Source organism: Pleurodeles waltl, chromosome 8 (assembly GCF_031143425.1).
Source record: "Pleurodeles waltl isolate 20211129_DDA chromosome 8, aPleWal1.hap1.20221129, whole genome shotgun sequence".
NCBI classification, from domain to species: Eukaryota; Metazoa; Chordata; class Amphibia; order Caudata; family Salamandridae; genus Pleurodeles; species Pleurodeles waltl.
In genome coordinates this window covers 121,549,840-121,564,964 of record NC_090447.1, presented here as the reverse complement: position 1 = coordinate 121,564,964, position 15,125 = coordinate 121,549,840, and the positions used below count along the sequence as shown (strand labels likewise).

The following is a 15,125-nucleotide window of genomic DNA, read 5'->3' as shown; positions in this document are numbered from 1 at the left end:
TCTCTTACAGGGCGGACATATGCAGAATCTCTTACAGTTACGGTCTGGATAAGAGTGCGATAATGGACCCAACAAAAGGAAGTACGCACAATAGTCCCTCAAGAACCAAGCTGGCCTAACTGTAGCGATCACAAACCCCTGCAGACGAAAGTAAGCACGACTGAATCGAGGTTTTACCTTACCAGTTCATAATTTCTACACATTTTTGGGAAAGATTACTCACTTGTCAACACCAGGCTTTGGCCCAGGGCAAGAATGAGAAAAGCAGAACATGGAAGGAGCAAGAGAAAAATGGGATATCTATGACAAAGAGGGGGAAGAGGGATGAAAAGCAACCTATAATGGTGAGAAAAAAAAGACAGGTAGCGCAGGGTGGTGGGATAAGACTAGGCCACCTTAGAATTTGGAATTTCTCAATTCTGGCATTTGGCAGCAGGCTCCTAAAAAAACATTTGGCCCCTGATCTTTTTTATTTATTGTCACCCCTACCGACCAAATCACCCACTTTTGTGGCAATAACCACCCCAGGTAAACTGCACAGGTCTCATTGCAGTGATGCAGAAAGACAGGATACAAAGAAGTACAGATGATTGTGGGCGATGCTTCCATCGTCCAGATCCTCGATGCAGCCCACATCCTAAGAAACAACGTTGTGCCTTATGGATTTTATTCCCAAACACAAGTCACACACTTCAAAGCAGTGCAAGAAATAGCCTGTTGCAGTGAATTTGTTGCTTCTCTGATTTTAAATAGTTACACCTTATTTATAGCTATGTTAGCACTACTCACCAATGTCATAATTTTACTGAGTGTCATCTGACTCTACCATTTAGAAGAGACATGGTGCAATCAAAACATTTGTGTAATGTAATTTCAGTTGTATACCCCTACAGCATAGCTAGTGGAGAGCGTAGCATGTGCCAACACCATCCTCTTGCAGCCAATGTTGCCTAGTCAACAGTAACCCAGAGTAGGCTTCCCGGCCCCCAGGGATCCCCGGACCACTGGTTAAGAACCACCTCCATAGACAACTCACATCAGCAGAGTGGGCCAGTTCCTCTAGTTATGTGGGCGAAGATAAAAAGCAGACTCTCGGATCACTCTGCAGGTGTTACTCCGCCAGTATCCACACACAATTATTATGTAGTTCCCTGGCCACGCCACACTTCTCGCTGCTGCGCATTAGAAGCTGGCCCCTTGCAAGCTTGTTAGTAAAGACTACGGCTTGTGTCATTCAACAATGGGCTCCTCTTCCAATGTAAAGACAGGAAACCACAGGAAGAACGGGCCTGCCTCCATGCAATTGGACGGCCGGACCTTTATCGCTCTCCTCACATATTCCTTAATTGTCTAAGCGTTTTCAGCCCCTGCCTACCTGGCCCACTATACCTTGGTGTGATGGGTCGCTCCATTCCGACCCACACAGTTCCCTTACTTGTGCTGACTCTGCCACACACGACCTGGTGCATACTGTAGACCCCGGCGATTTGATTGGTCGCTTATGGCAACCGCGGGACCAACTGCGGGTTAAAAGCAGAGCGTCAGAGATATCGAGGAGAGAGGCGAGCGGGAGTGAAGATATACGAGTGACAAAGGAGGAGCAAGAGGACGAGGAACCCACCATCGAGGAGGACGACGGCCGGAAGACGGAGCCGACGGGAGCTGGAGTACCACGGAGGAAACTTGGAGACAGCTGGCCCGGGGAGCCTGCTCCTACGCCGCCACGCTTCCGGAGAAGCGTGGCCTCTCCAGGTACGGAGACGAAAGCGGGGAAGGGAGGCGGGAGGTGAGAGGAGCGGGGAAGAGGAGGGGAAAGAGGGGAGAAGGGGAGAGGGTGAACGGGCACTTTTGATGGTGAGCACTGTGGGGAAAAGGGGACGGGGGCAAGAAAACAATAGCAGTCATTCAGATACAGAAAAGAAAGGGAAGAGAAATATAAGAAATACGATACCAAGAAGATAGAGCGTACGCAGGAAGAGATTCACGATTAAGTACACTAAACAAATAAACGAGAGAAAGAGAGAGAGAGAAAAAGAAGAAGAAAGACGGAAAACAGTACATAAGCAAGAAGCGCAGGACGCAAAGAAACAGGCAGGAAGGAAGTCTGGCAGGAGAACCAGAAGAGAGACAACACAGGCGAAAAGAAGTAAGACAGTCAGAAGACAGCGGAGACAGGGACAAAGAGAGTGAGAGAGAAAAGGGAAAGACAAGAACAGTTAAGCCTTAACAAGCCCCCCCCCACTTACCGTATCTATTTATTTTCTTGTTTCCATGCTCCCCGCGAGGCCTGGGAAGGAAGAAGGAGGACGAGCCAAGAGGTCAACCCGAGGACTACTCTACAACCTACTGCTATTCCATAAACTTTGTACATATTACTCATCGTATAAACTGTTTCAAGAACCAATAAAAGACAGTTCTTTGAAACCACAATATTGCTATTCAGCGTCATAAATCTGCCATCCTCGCACAAGTGGTGTCAGAAGTGGGATTTTGAACCCCACACACACGGAGAAGAAGATGGAAGAAAAACCCACCATGGCGGATGTAATTGCTCAGCTCGCAGAAGGACAACGACATCTACAGTTGATGTGGGAGCAGCAAATGAAAGACGCCAAAGAGGAGAGAGAAGCGTTACAGACGGCCCTTAAAAGTCAGGCCACAATTATGGCCAACAATCAACTGGTCCATGAAACTGCCATGAGTAAATTAACAGAGACCATTGCACATACCAAAGTACATCCGAACGTGCCGAGCAGTGTTCTACAAAAATACCAGGATCAGGAAGATCCGGATTCATTTTTTCTTAATTTTGAAAGGGTGGCCAGTACAGCCAACTGGCCCGAAGACAAATGGGGCCAATATATAGCCCCATTATTGACTGGACAATTACAGGCCACTTATCAAGCCATCAATCCCATGGGCACACTCCCCTACAAGGAGAGCAAAAAGACTGTCCTAGAAAGGATAGGACTAGACCACGAAAGTTATCGGAGCAAATTCCGACATATGAAATGGGGATTACAAGAAAATCCGCATGCCTTATATTACCGGGTCCAACACGCGGCGGGACGTTGGTTAAGGCCCACCGAAAAGACTCGGGAAGAAATGTTCGATGTGATTGTATTAGAGCAATTCCTGGATGCACTGCCCTCAACCACAAGAAATTGGGTTCGGCCACACCCAGGATTAACTAACGAAAGGGCAATTGACTTAGCCTGTGCTTTCCACAGGAGCCCAGATTTCAAAACCACCCCTTATCGGAACCCTGGACCATCTCCTGCACGGCCCAATATAGGGAAAATAACGCCTTCACGACCCCTAAGTTCCCATGAGCCAGAGAGAATCCATAGTCCCCATCCACCTCCAGCCTCTTATACGTCTAGCGGACCTCAATGTTATAATTGTTCTGAATGGGGTCATATCGCCCGCTTTTGTCCACAAAAAAAAGACATAGAAGAACCCATGGAAATTGGCGTCACCAAAGGCAGGGTTTTCTGGGCTGGGGAAGCTAGGCCTACCTATACGCTCCCCATTTGTCTAAATGGACAAGAGAAAGTAGCTTTAATTGACTCTGGCTGCAGTCAGAGCGTCATTAGACAAAACCTAGTGGAAGCAAGGCACACCATACCCCATACCCAGGTATTGATAGCATGTGTCCATGGTGATCAGTCATATTATCCGGTAGCTAGCATTCGATTTCAGTGGAGGGGTGAAGAAGAAACCCTCAGGGTTGGGGTGTTGCCACATCTTGAAGAAGATATTATTATTGGGACCGACTATGTAGCCTTTCCACAATTATTGCACAAAGCCGGAGAAGAACATCTGATGAGAAAATGGTGGGAGGAAATACCCTATGATATTGAAATAGCTGAGACTCGCCCGCTCAAACCCCACGTAAGCAAAAGACAGAAAAGAGTCCAGAGACAGCAATATTGGGAGGAGAACCCAGGGAACAAGAACTCACCAAAAAGCACCGGAAAGGTATATACCATTGCCGGGGACTTTAGACAAACACAGAGAGAGGATCCATCCTTAAAGAATGCCTGGGAAAAGGCCCTTAATCGGGAGGAAGGAGGGGTAGGACCCACATTTCACATACATAATGAACTGTTATATAGATTGCCCCAGTCAGGAAATATGGACCGGAGACAATTATTAGTCCCTGGGAGGTACCGAGAGCATGTCTTACAACTAGCCCATGGGGAGACAGGGAAGGGCATCTCGGAAGAGATAAGACTGAGGCAGCGGTCCTCCAGCGATTCTATTGGCCTGGGCTATATGGGGATATACGGCGGTATTGTCAAACCTGTCAGAAATGTCAATTCTATAATCCAGGAATGCAACCCCCTGCCCCTTTACAACCCCTCCCGATTATAGAAACCCCTTTTTCTCGTGTAGGAATGGATCTTATTGGTCCCCTCACCCCATCTACTAGAGGAAGACAGTATATATTAGTCCTGGTGGACTACGCCACGAGGTATCCCGAGGCAATCCCGCTTCCCAGTATGCATACAAAGGTAGTGGCCCAAGCTATGATCGAGTTCTTTTCAAGGGTCGGGTTCCCTAAAGAAATTCTGACTGATCAGGGTACTCCTTTCATGTCTAGATTAATGAGGGAGGTCAGTGACACGTTGGGGATAAAACAAATCCGGACCTCAGTTTACCATCCCCAAACTGATGGACTTGTGGAACGATATAATCGGACCATTAAGTCGTTACTTAGGAAGAGCGTAGCAGAGGACGGAAGAGATTGGGGAAAAAAACTACCACTCGTATTATATGCCATACGTACACATATCCAGACTTCCCTTGGACATAGTCCTTTTGAGATGTGATTTGGTAGACCTCCTCGAACCCTCCTTGAGATGTTGGTAGAACAATGGGAGGAAAGAGATGAGGACATAAAGGATCTACTGACCTATACTAAAGACTTAAAAGAGAATCTACAGGCTGTTTGGGATAGAGCCCATGAGAATTTAAGAGAAGCCCAAGACAGGCAAAAGAAGAATTATGATGCTAAAAGTGTGTTTCGTACCCTTAATGTTGGAGATAAGGCTCTAATCCTTCTCCCCAGTTGTGAGAATAAATTGTTAGCCCGATGGCAAGGACCATATGAAGTGTTAGAACAAATCAACCCAACAACATACCGGTTGGCTCTTCCCCATCGACCCCAAAAAGAACAAATCTATCATATAAACTTGTTAAAAAAATGGCAAGAGACTGCGCATAGCCATAAAATCCAACATATCGTGACAGAGCAGATAGAAGACATTCCTTATCCCGCTCTTTCCTTTTTCCCCAATGAAGGAGACGATAAACCCCGGATCAATACCTCTCTTGCTGACAGTTATCAAACCTCTCTCTCTCGAATACTTACCACCTATGCAGATATATTCTCCCGACAACCTGGCCACACTAATTTAACCGAACATAGTATCAGAACCAAGAGCGAGGCAGTTGTAAGACAAAGACCCTATAGGATTCCGGAAGCCAAGAAAGCTGTAATCGAACAGGAAGTTACTAAAATGTTACAATCCGGGATTATTGAACCATCCAGTAGTCCCTGGTGTTCCCCTATAGTGTTAGTACCCAAGCCAGATGGAACCACGCGCTTCTGTGTAGATTATCGGAAGGTGAATAAGCTCACCTACTTTGACGCTTACCCTATGCCTCGCATCGACGAACTGTTGGAGAGAATAGGGCATGCCAAGTTCATGTCTACTTTAGATCTCACAAAAGGATATTGGCAGATCCCCTTAAAAGAAACAGACAGGGAAAAGACCGCATTTTCAGCACCCTCTGGGTTGTATCAGTTTACAGTTCTCCCTTTTGGGCTACACAGAGCCCCTGCTACCTTTCAACGGCTAATGGATATGATTTTAAGGCCCCATCGCTCCTATGCCTCAGCCTACTTAGATGACATTGTAATATTTAGCGACTCATGGACTGACCACCTCCAACATTTATCAACAGTGCTACAGACATTGAGGGAAGCTCACTTAACTGCCAATCCTGAAAAATGTATGTTAAGCTGTACATCAATCAAATACCTGGGGTATGTCTTAGGACAAGGAAAAGTCCGCCCTCAAATTGAAAAAGTTGCAGCCATAAAACAGATTCCAGTACCTAAGTCAAAAAAAGAAATACGCTCGTTCCTTGGGCTCGTCGGTTACTACAGGCGGTTTATTCCTGGGTTTTCGACCATAGCTGAGCCTCTTACGAATCTGCTAAAGAATGGGTCTCCTAAAACATTCTCCTCCTTACCAGAAGCAGGTATGCACAGTTTTTTGAGGCTTAAGGAGGCCTTGGCTACCGACCCTGTGTTGTGCTGCCCGGATTTTGGTCGTCCTTTTATCTTACAAACCGACGCTTCTGATGTTGGTCTAGGGGCCGTGTTATCACAAACCCAACCTGATGGGTCGGTTCACCCTGTTCTGTTTATCAGTAGGAAGCTTCTTCCCCGTGAGCGTCCATATCCCACTATTGAGAAGGAATGTCTTGCTATTAAGTGGGCCATTGAGTCTCTTCGGTATTATCTCAGTGGCCGTCCTTTCACCCTCCTGACTGATCATGCCCCACTTACTTGGCTGTCTCGTCATAAGGATACCAATCCTAGAGTCCTGAGGTGGTTTCTTTCCTTACAACCCTTTTCGTTTCAGGTGTTTCATTCTCCGGGACGTCTCATGGCCAATGTTGACTTTCTCTCCAGATGTCCTTCGGATGAGCGTCGTCTACAGACGCTCTCTAGGGGGAGTGTTTGTGATGGGTCGCTCCATTCCGACCCACACAGTTCCCTTACTTGTGCTGACTCTGCCACACACGACCTGGTGCATACTGTAGACCCCGGCGATTTGATTGGTCGCTTATGGCAACCGCGGGACCAACTGCGGGTTAAAAGCGGAGCGTCAGAGATATCGAGGAGAGAGGCGAGCGGGAGTGAAGATATACGAGTGACAAAGGAGGAGCAAGAGGACGAGGAACCCACCATCGAGGAGGAGGACGGCCGGAAGACGGAGCTGACGGGAGCTGGAGTACCACGGAGGAAACTTGGAGACAGCTGGCCCGGGGAGCCTGCTCCTACGCCGCCACGCTTCTGGAGAAGCGTGGCCTCTCCAGGTACGGAGACGAAAGCGGGGAAGGGAGGCGGGAGGTGAGAGGAGCGGGGAAGAGGAGGGGAAAGAGGGGAGAAGGGGAGAGGGTGAACGGGCACTTTTGATGGTGAGCACTGTGGGGAAAAGGGGACGGGGGCAAGAAAACAATAGCAGTCATTCAGATACAGAAAAGAAAGGGAAGAGAAATATAGGAAATACGATACCAAGAAGATAGAGCGTACGCAGGAAGAGATTCACGATTAAGTACACTAAACAAATAAACGAGAGAAAGAGAGAGAGAGAAAAAGAAGAAGAAAGACGGAAAACAGTACATAAGCAAGAAGCGCAGGACGCAAAGAAACAGGCAGGAAGGAAGTCTGGCAGGAGAACCAGAAGAGAGACAACACAGGCGAAAAGAAGTAAGACAGTCAGAAGACAGCGGAGACAGGGACAAAGAGAGTGAGAGAGACAAGGGAAAGACAAGAACAGTTAAGCCTTAACAAGCCCCCCCCCACTTACCGTATCTATTTATTTTCTTGTTTCCATGCTCCCCGCGAGGCCTGGGAAGGAAGAAGGAGGACGAGCCAAGAGGTGAACCCGAGGACTACTCTACAACCTACTGCTATTCCATAAACTTTGTACATATTACTCATCGTATAAACTGTTTCAAGAACCAATAAAAGACAGTTCTTTGAAACCACGATATTGCTATTCAGCGTCATAAATCTGCCATCCTCGCACACTTGGTTGTATACAAAGACGGTTTGTAATGCCCGCTCATTGGCTTGTCAATCACCAATCTGCCATCCCCAGGTCAGCAAACAACAGAATGACTACAGGGATGATACAATACGCACCTAGAATGTTACTCCAAGGAACATTTGTAGATAATTGTGCTAGGAGTGGAGGGATAAGCCAACACAAGTTTCAAAAATATCAGTCAACCTGGCTATTTAAGGTCAATACACTGCCCCATTTCCTAGTTTTTCATGAAAAGTTCATTCTTAGTATCAACAACGTATAGGTCTCTGAATATTGAGCAACGTTCTGTAAAGCATCCATAAGGGAAACATACAGCAAACTCATGGGATTATCCTATCGCCAGTTCACCATCGCAGATGAAGCAGAAACAGGGTGGGCCCGCCTGTATGTGAGCCCAGCCTCAATCTCTACAAAATAAGAATGCTGAACAAACCCTCTGAATATTGCTATTACTGTGGAATATTAAACAGGCGGTAAGGAAACGTGGTCTGTCTTAAGCACTTATTATGCTAACTGCTAAGCTTTTATTTATTTATTTTTTTAATATACGAGCGGCGCCCATGTTGGGACAGGCAACTCAGGTTAAATTATTTACTAAAGGAGCTATTGTTAATACACGTGATTTTGCCTAAGTGATGAATATGTACTACACAGCATACACTCCAGACGGTAGGTCAGTAAATTTATAGCTTTACATATAATCATGTAATGGCAGCTTCATCACCAGGGCTGTCACAGTGGAAAAAAGTTCAGCTAGAAAGGCAATACTCTATAAAAAAAAAAAAAAAAAAAATCGTAAAATTTACACCTAATGTCTCAAGGGCAATGCCTTATTTTTGACCAACCTCTTCCACAAAGACACAGAAGTTTTCCATTGGTCCTGGAAAAAGAATCATTCATCCAGGGACGACGCTGAATGGGATTTGTGAAACCTTTGGGTTTTGTCAAGGGCATAAGTGACTAATGCAGCAATCTTATTGATGGAGATAGGCTGTTTGATAGCCAGTGCCTTAGCTCTGCCGCTGCAGGATACTATTGTGTGACAATGACAATTTCCTAGACCATCCAATCAACTACGTTTGTGGGGACAGACAGTAGGGGAGGTCACATGCTTCCTGTGTATTCTGCGTATTCTCGCCAGCCACACCTCACTTCTATTTATTTCACATCCTCCAGGCTAATTTATTGCCACTTTCAACTGTATTTCATTGTTCCTTTATTTTCATGATTTATAAAGTAAGTAATACAAACTTTAGCATCTCTGGATCCAAAAGCCATTTGAGTGGACGATTAACACACAACTCTGAGGAGGCAGGACATAAGGTGAGGAGAAAACTTTTAAAGTGCTTTTGTGATGAGCGTGTGGAAGCATGAGACCGGATGGTGAGTAGGAACTGGTATCAGATCACAGAAGCCAAAGTATAGAGGTCAGAACAAATGGACCACTTATGGAGTCTAACGGAGATGAAGGGGTTCACATTTTTAGGTTGATGAAGCTGGAAGTATCCTCCAGGAAATTCCAGTGTGCAAAACTGATATTCATGGATAAAAACAATGACCATGCCGAATGGTATGGGGTGACCAGAGACAGTGATAGGAAAGAAAGGGGTCGTTTGGAGCTCAGGGGTCATTCAGCTATGATGCATCCCTCAAAACCCATTCCCCTAGCAGCCCCTTAGCTGACAACAAATTTAGGTTTCTTAGCATACTAGGGGAATGAAGACCCAAGAGCTTTAAGTACAAGCATCAATAGCAATCTGTAAACATTGAAAAGCAGTGGAAACAATCATGAACCTTGTGGTACCCAAGAAGTAGCTATGGTGGCATCAACAATGGTGCCACAGCTCTGATTAGTATTTCTCAAAGAGGTGCTTGGTGGCAGAGTTAATGTTGGGTGGCGAAGCAACAGCCCAGGAGCTCTGGGTTTCCAAAGGACCCATGCCAATATCTATTGGGGCTATCCATGCACTGTTCGCTAGCAAAGATCAGAGAGCATCAATTGCATTCACCAAAAATTCAGTTATTGACAACAGAGCGACCAAATTAAGCATCACCTAAGTCTGTAACTAAAAAGACAAATTTGCAAAATGTGTGAAAACATTTGTAAATAAATATACGATTTATATATTTCAGCAAGGAGTAATGGCAGGAGGTGACTGTTAGCTTTCAATCCAACATGTACCGCAAACCATTGGGAAATGCTGTAGCTAAAAGGAGAAATACAAACAACAAAAAGTTCTACCCCTTTTTAAATGCCTAGCCATGTAGTATTTAGGAGCCAAAGAATACCAGACAAAAAAGTTAACCTGTGACAGAACGCTGGAAGATGCATAATTCTAGATATGGGAACATTAAAAACTTCTGCCAATCCTTTTTTAAGCTAGAGCCGTTAGGAAGGGAATAGATCTCATTGATTCAAAGAGATATATATACATAAAATAAATATATATATATATATATACACATATACATATATATATATATATATATATAACAATTTACTGCTTATTTTTAGGTGTTTACTAGAGAGCTACACGTCGCATTGAGCCCTCCAGAATACTGTTTTAAACACACAGTTGTGCATACATGGATGTGACAGCTTTGCCTGTGTCCAGTGAATCTAAACACCCCAAATGTCTGAAATCTTTTTTTTTTACAAAATAATTTCCTTTCACAACTAATAGAAATCTATTCAAACTTCCTTAACAGGCCTAGCTAACTGATTGCAGGTCATCACATATTCATTCATCTACGAAGAAGTTTCAGACAGAACTGGTCTTTTATGTGCAGTGAGTTGACAGATATCAATAGGCAATTACTGTATTTACTTTCCGCTCTTCTTTCGCCCAGGCAAGCTATGTAAATCACTCTGCCATCCATACCAGGTCTGGTAAGCCATGCATAAAGCCTCAAAATAAATAAATAAATATTAAGACTGTCACTAAAACAGCTAGAATTATCACCCCCTTATGCCAAAAGAAGATTTGAGGCGGATGTGAAATCTTTCCTAAATAAGCTAGGACTGCAGATTAGTTCTTGCATGATTTTAAATAGGTCGAAAGTGCACTCTATGTAGCTCAACGTTGCTTGCAAACTAGTACCTCACCTTATCCTACACAGTACAAGTGCAACAGTATAGAGAACAATCAGCATTCAAAATTGTACATCTAATGAACCAGTTATCAACCTGCATCACATTCACAGAGCACTCCTCACAATCAACTAAACCAGTTCGAAACGAGCAGCTTAGTTCAAATTTCTCAATCATATCTCGCATACTCTTTGCAATGATTATTGCACAGTTAATACAAAGTAAGAGGATTGACAGTGCTCACCAAGGCTTACGGAAATATTCACCACTTGTCTAGAATGTGTTTACATTTCAACATACTCAGACTGACATATACATCACATTAATAACTAAGTGTGCAAGAGTTATAGTTACTCCAGGGCCTGAATTTTAGCTACTTTACTTAATTGTAAATGGTGAACTTCAGTGGTTGCTTAGTTTAAAAAGTTATGTTGTAGTTGACATTTTCACCTAACTATAACAACTAGAACCATCAATGTAACCTTTGTTTTTTCAGTAAATTTCTAAGTCTTTTAAATGCAAATTAATGTCAATATGCAAAAAAAACAAGTCTATTGGCTCTGTCAAGGGGTGACTACATCACTATACAAAGGCAAGCTTATTGGCTTTGCTGAAGAGTCAGGACTATAATATATAAAGGCCAGCTTATTGATTTTAATTAAAAAAAAAAAAGAATCACAATATAACTACTGAAATATACTTTGAATTTTTGTACTGTTCATTTAGAAGCTATGCAAGAGTTGTGTTAGAAAAAACTGGCGTCTTACAGGCTTTAATTTTATACTCTTTGTACAGCACAATTGTCAGACAGTTCACATTATAAAATCCTCTAACACTGCTGTCAGGAAAGCAAAATAAACACCAACCTCCACAATAAAGTAAGCAGCAAATTGTAAGGAGATGTAAATTGACATTTGATCTCGGTCTCTGAAGCACAGCAAATGTGACAAGATTAAAACAAGATTTAAGGGCATCTTTATTGCTTATACACTTTCGTAGTTAAGAGAACACCTGTTCTTTGCAGGCTCCAGAAGGGACAGTAGGCCCTAAAAATAGCTAGCCCTGATAATATGTAACTCGCCATAGGATCCCTTGCAAGCAGCCCCATTCTGTGTGTCTGTGCAGGAGCCAACCACACCTTGCCTTTTTTTTTTTTTTTTTTTTTTTTTTAAACAAAACTGGGTACCTGGTCCAACACAGGGCACCCAACAACTTATTAAAAGTTGGGGTCCACAGAGGGAGAGCAATGGCTCTGACAGTCCACCGTCTTCCTTGTCAGTACCCATCTGGGAAGCAGGAGGGAGCCGGCTTTGCTCCTGCCTGGCTGCGAGCTGCTTTTTGTGTGCTTCCGCCTGGAGGGAGCAATCCTCTTTTTCCTGCCAGTGCAAGGAGAAACAATGCCCAAAGGGAGTCTTTCTTCTCTTGCCAGGTTTGAGCACTGAAATCCTCCCTGCCCACTCTCTTGAAGGCCAGGAAGTGGGTCCTGGAGGATGGGGTCCCGAGGGACACCAACAAATATACTCGAACTGGGGATTCGTGTCCCTGGGGCCATACCATACCTCATGGAGGGGGGTGAGCACACTCTTGCCCTTCCCAAAAAAATAATGATTTAGAAGTGAGGCCCCGGGGCATTGGGTACCCAGTGCCATTAAATGGCTCAGAGAGTGGGGCCGCAGCCTCCCTTCTCTTTAATGAAAAATGAGGCGAATGCCCAAAGCTTTTGGCCTTGTCCCACCTGGAGGATTGATATTGAAATGGGCAGGAGTTGCACTTTTTCTTTTTTGTAAAATTTGCTTTAGATCTGCTATCCTGCTTAAAAAACTGTTTTGGGTTCTGGTCCCCCACCAAGCCAAGGGAGTCAGGGTAGCCCTACTCTGCCCTCTATATGTTTTTTATTCCCTTTTCAGGACAGAGAACTGAGACTCCAAACCCTAAAGGTATATTTAATAAATTAACTATAACTGGCTATATCCGGGATGATATATATATCCAAGTTAAAGGTACTTTAGGGCATGAGTTAAAGTTACTTTAGATAACGGACTAGTGAATTTCACTAGATGTTAGCTTAAACCGATATGATTTAACTGACATTTTGACCTAACTGTAATGTCCCTCTATCCTTTGTTTTAATTACAGTTCCTAACAATAACATCGATGTAATTTTTTTCAGTGAATTGTTATTTATTTATTTTTTTAAAGCATGAAGTAATATGTCTATCGCTGTGTGTGGAGCGGGGATGGGTGCAGTCTCTGCATCTAACCCCAACCCACTGGCTCCTAACCCCCCACTGCACCCGGTCAAAGACGAGGGTTTGGGCGCAGGGTCTAGCCCCACTGGGTGACCTATCCTCTGTTGCGCACTCCCTTAAGCACGTCCTGCAGCCAGGCCTTGCTCCCAATCCCCCACAGGTGCACACTGCTGAATATGTGATTTAATAATACAAAGGGTGACAATTTAAATAAGGCAGACACAATGACTTTGTCAAAGTGTCAAAACACAAAATATAAAACACCAGGATGGAGTCCCTGGAACACTGCAGCAGTCATCTACCCCCACGGGATATGGTCCCTGATGCTAACATATGGCACGGGGAAGGGTACTGCATGCCCCCTCACCAAATGTAAAACCTGGGCCCGGAGGATGGGGTCTTGAGAGCTACAAACAAGCTAGAGGAGGGTGTGTGTACATCCCCTTCCCAATTTTATAAAAAGAAGCCCAGGAATGTGGTTCCCAGGGCCTTAAAAAGGCTCGGGGGACACTGCCCCCACCTCCCAAAGAAAAAGAAAAGTGCCAATCCTCCAGGCCTTGGCCCACCCCACTGAGCTGAGATTTAGAAAGGGCAGGAGCCCACATTTTTCTTTTAAGTGACAATTGCATTTTTGGCCACCAGGCCTGGGGTTCAGAGTATCCTTACCCTGCCCGCCTCTATGGTTTTCTTTTCACATGACAGTCCTAACATGGCTGCTGCCACATCTGTGTTGACAATCAGATCAAATCCTCTGGGGCTTGATATATAGATACAATTTGAGCCTTAATTTCTCAAAAATGACTTCATGGATTTACACCAAATCACAAAAAGTACACTTTCTGGACTAAGCTTAAGCTTTGTCAAATTTGGTGTAATTTCGTTCAGCGGATTTTGCCATATTGCTGTTCAATTTTCCTGTGAAAAATTGCATGAGAAAACGTGCTTCGGAACTCCCTCCTTTTTCTTGGCCCCAGTTTGACAGATCATCCCAAAACTTTCCAGGAAGGAGACGAGTAGAATGAGACTTTGCTTATAAGTTTGCTGCCTTTTGACAAATGTTCACAAAATGTTAAAAAAAAAAAAAACAGACAAAAAAAACTGTTTCTTATGGGAATGTGGTCATATCTATAACCATGCATGGGGGATATAGATATATTCATCACAGCAAAACAATCTGGTTTAACTAGATTAATGGACCTGGACCAGGTTTTGAGGGGAGAGACCACAAATTAGGATGAGCATAAGGAGCACTACAATGTCAAGGAGCTATGTGGTTCTTGATGATGGTTACAGATGTAACAAAAAAAGTGTCTAAAGCGCAAGATGAGAACGTGTACGTAAATGTATAAATGTGAGCAATACGTTAGACAGGGCTGATAAGTCATCTGTTAAAACACTGATGCTCTAACAGAAGCTTCAGACAAAGAGACAAAGGACCAGCTAATTGTTAACGGGGTAAATATCTGTCCACAGTAGGAAGGAGGTTCTACAAACAAAGATGCACATCTTAACGTTACTGACGTTTGTAAACACATACAAAGCACACACACACTAATGTTCACAGGTACCCACCACCCCACCTCTCCATCGCTCGTACTTTCTCATCGATCTTCAGATCTAGAAAAATGGGACCAATCTCTCAGAAAAGGCCCCTGGCCTGATCTTGAGCATTCAAACAAGTCTTGCGCCCTTCTGCCAAACCAGAGTCCAACCAATGCCAAAAACCTTTATGTTTAACGAAGATGTTTCTAAACATTTGCAAGTACATTTTGTCTTCATTCTGTCCAGTAATTATCTCCTCTGCACTCAAAACGTGCTACTAGGAGCCAGGAGTCGAGACCAAGCGAACGCCTCTATGGAGCCTCCAATTCAAAACAATGGATATACAGTACACAGTGAGCCAGATGCTGCTGAACCACTGCCATTCTCACA

The 15,125-nt window shown here is 44.2% G+C and overlaps 1 protein-coding gene across 2 annotated transcripts in view; it reads right to left on the bottom strand.

Annotated features, from left to right (window-relative positions):
• CAPN5 (calpain 5) overlaps positions 1-15,125 on the bottom strand; it is a 431,423-nt gene that overhangs the window by 99,424 nt on the left and 316,874 nt on the right. The window lies entirely within an intron of this gene.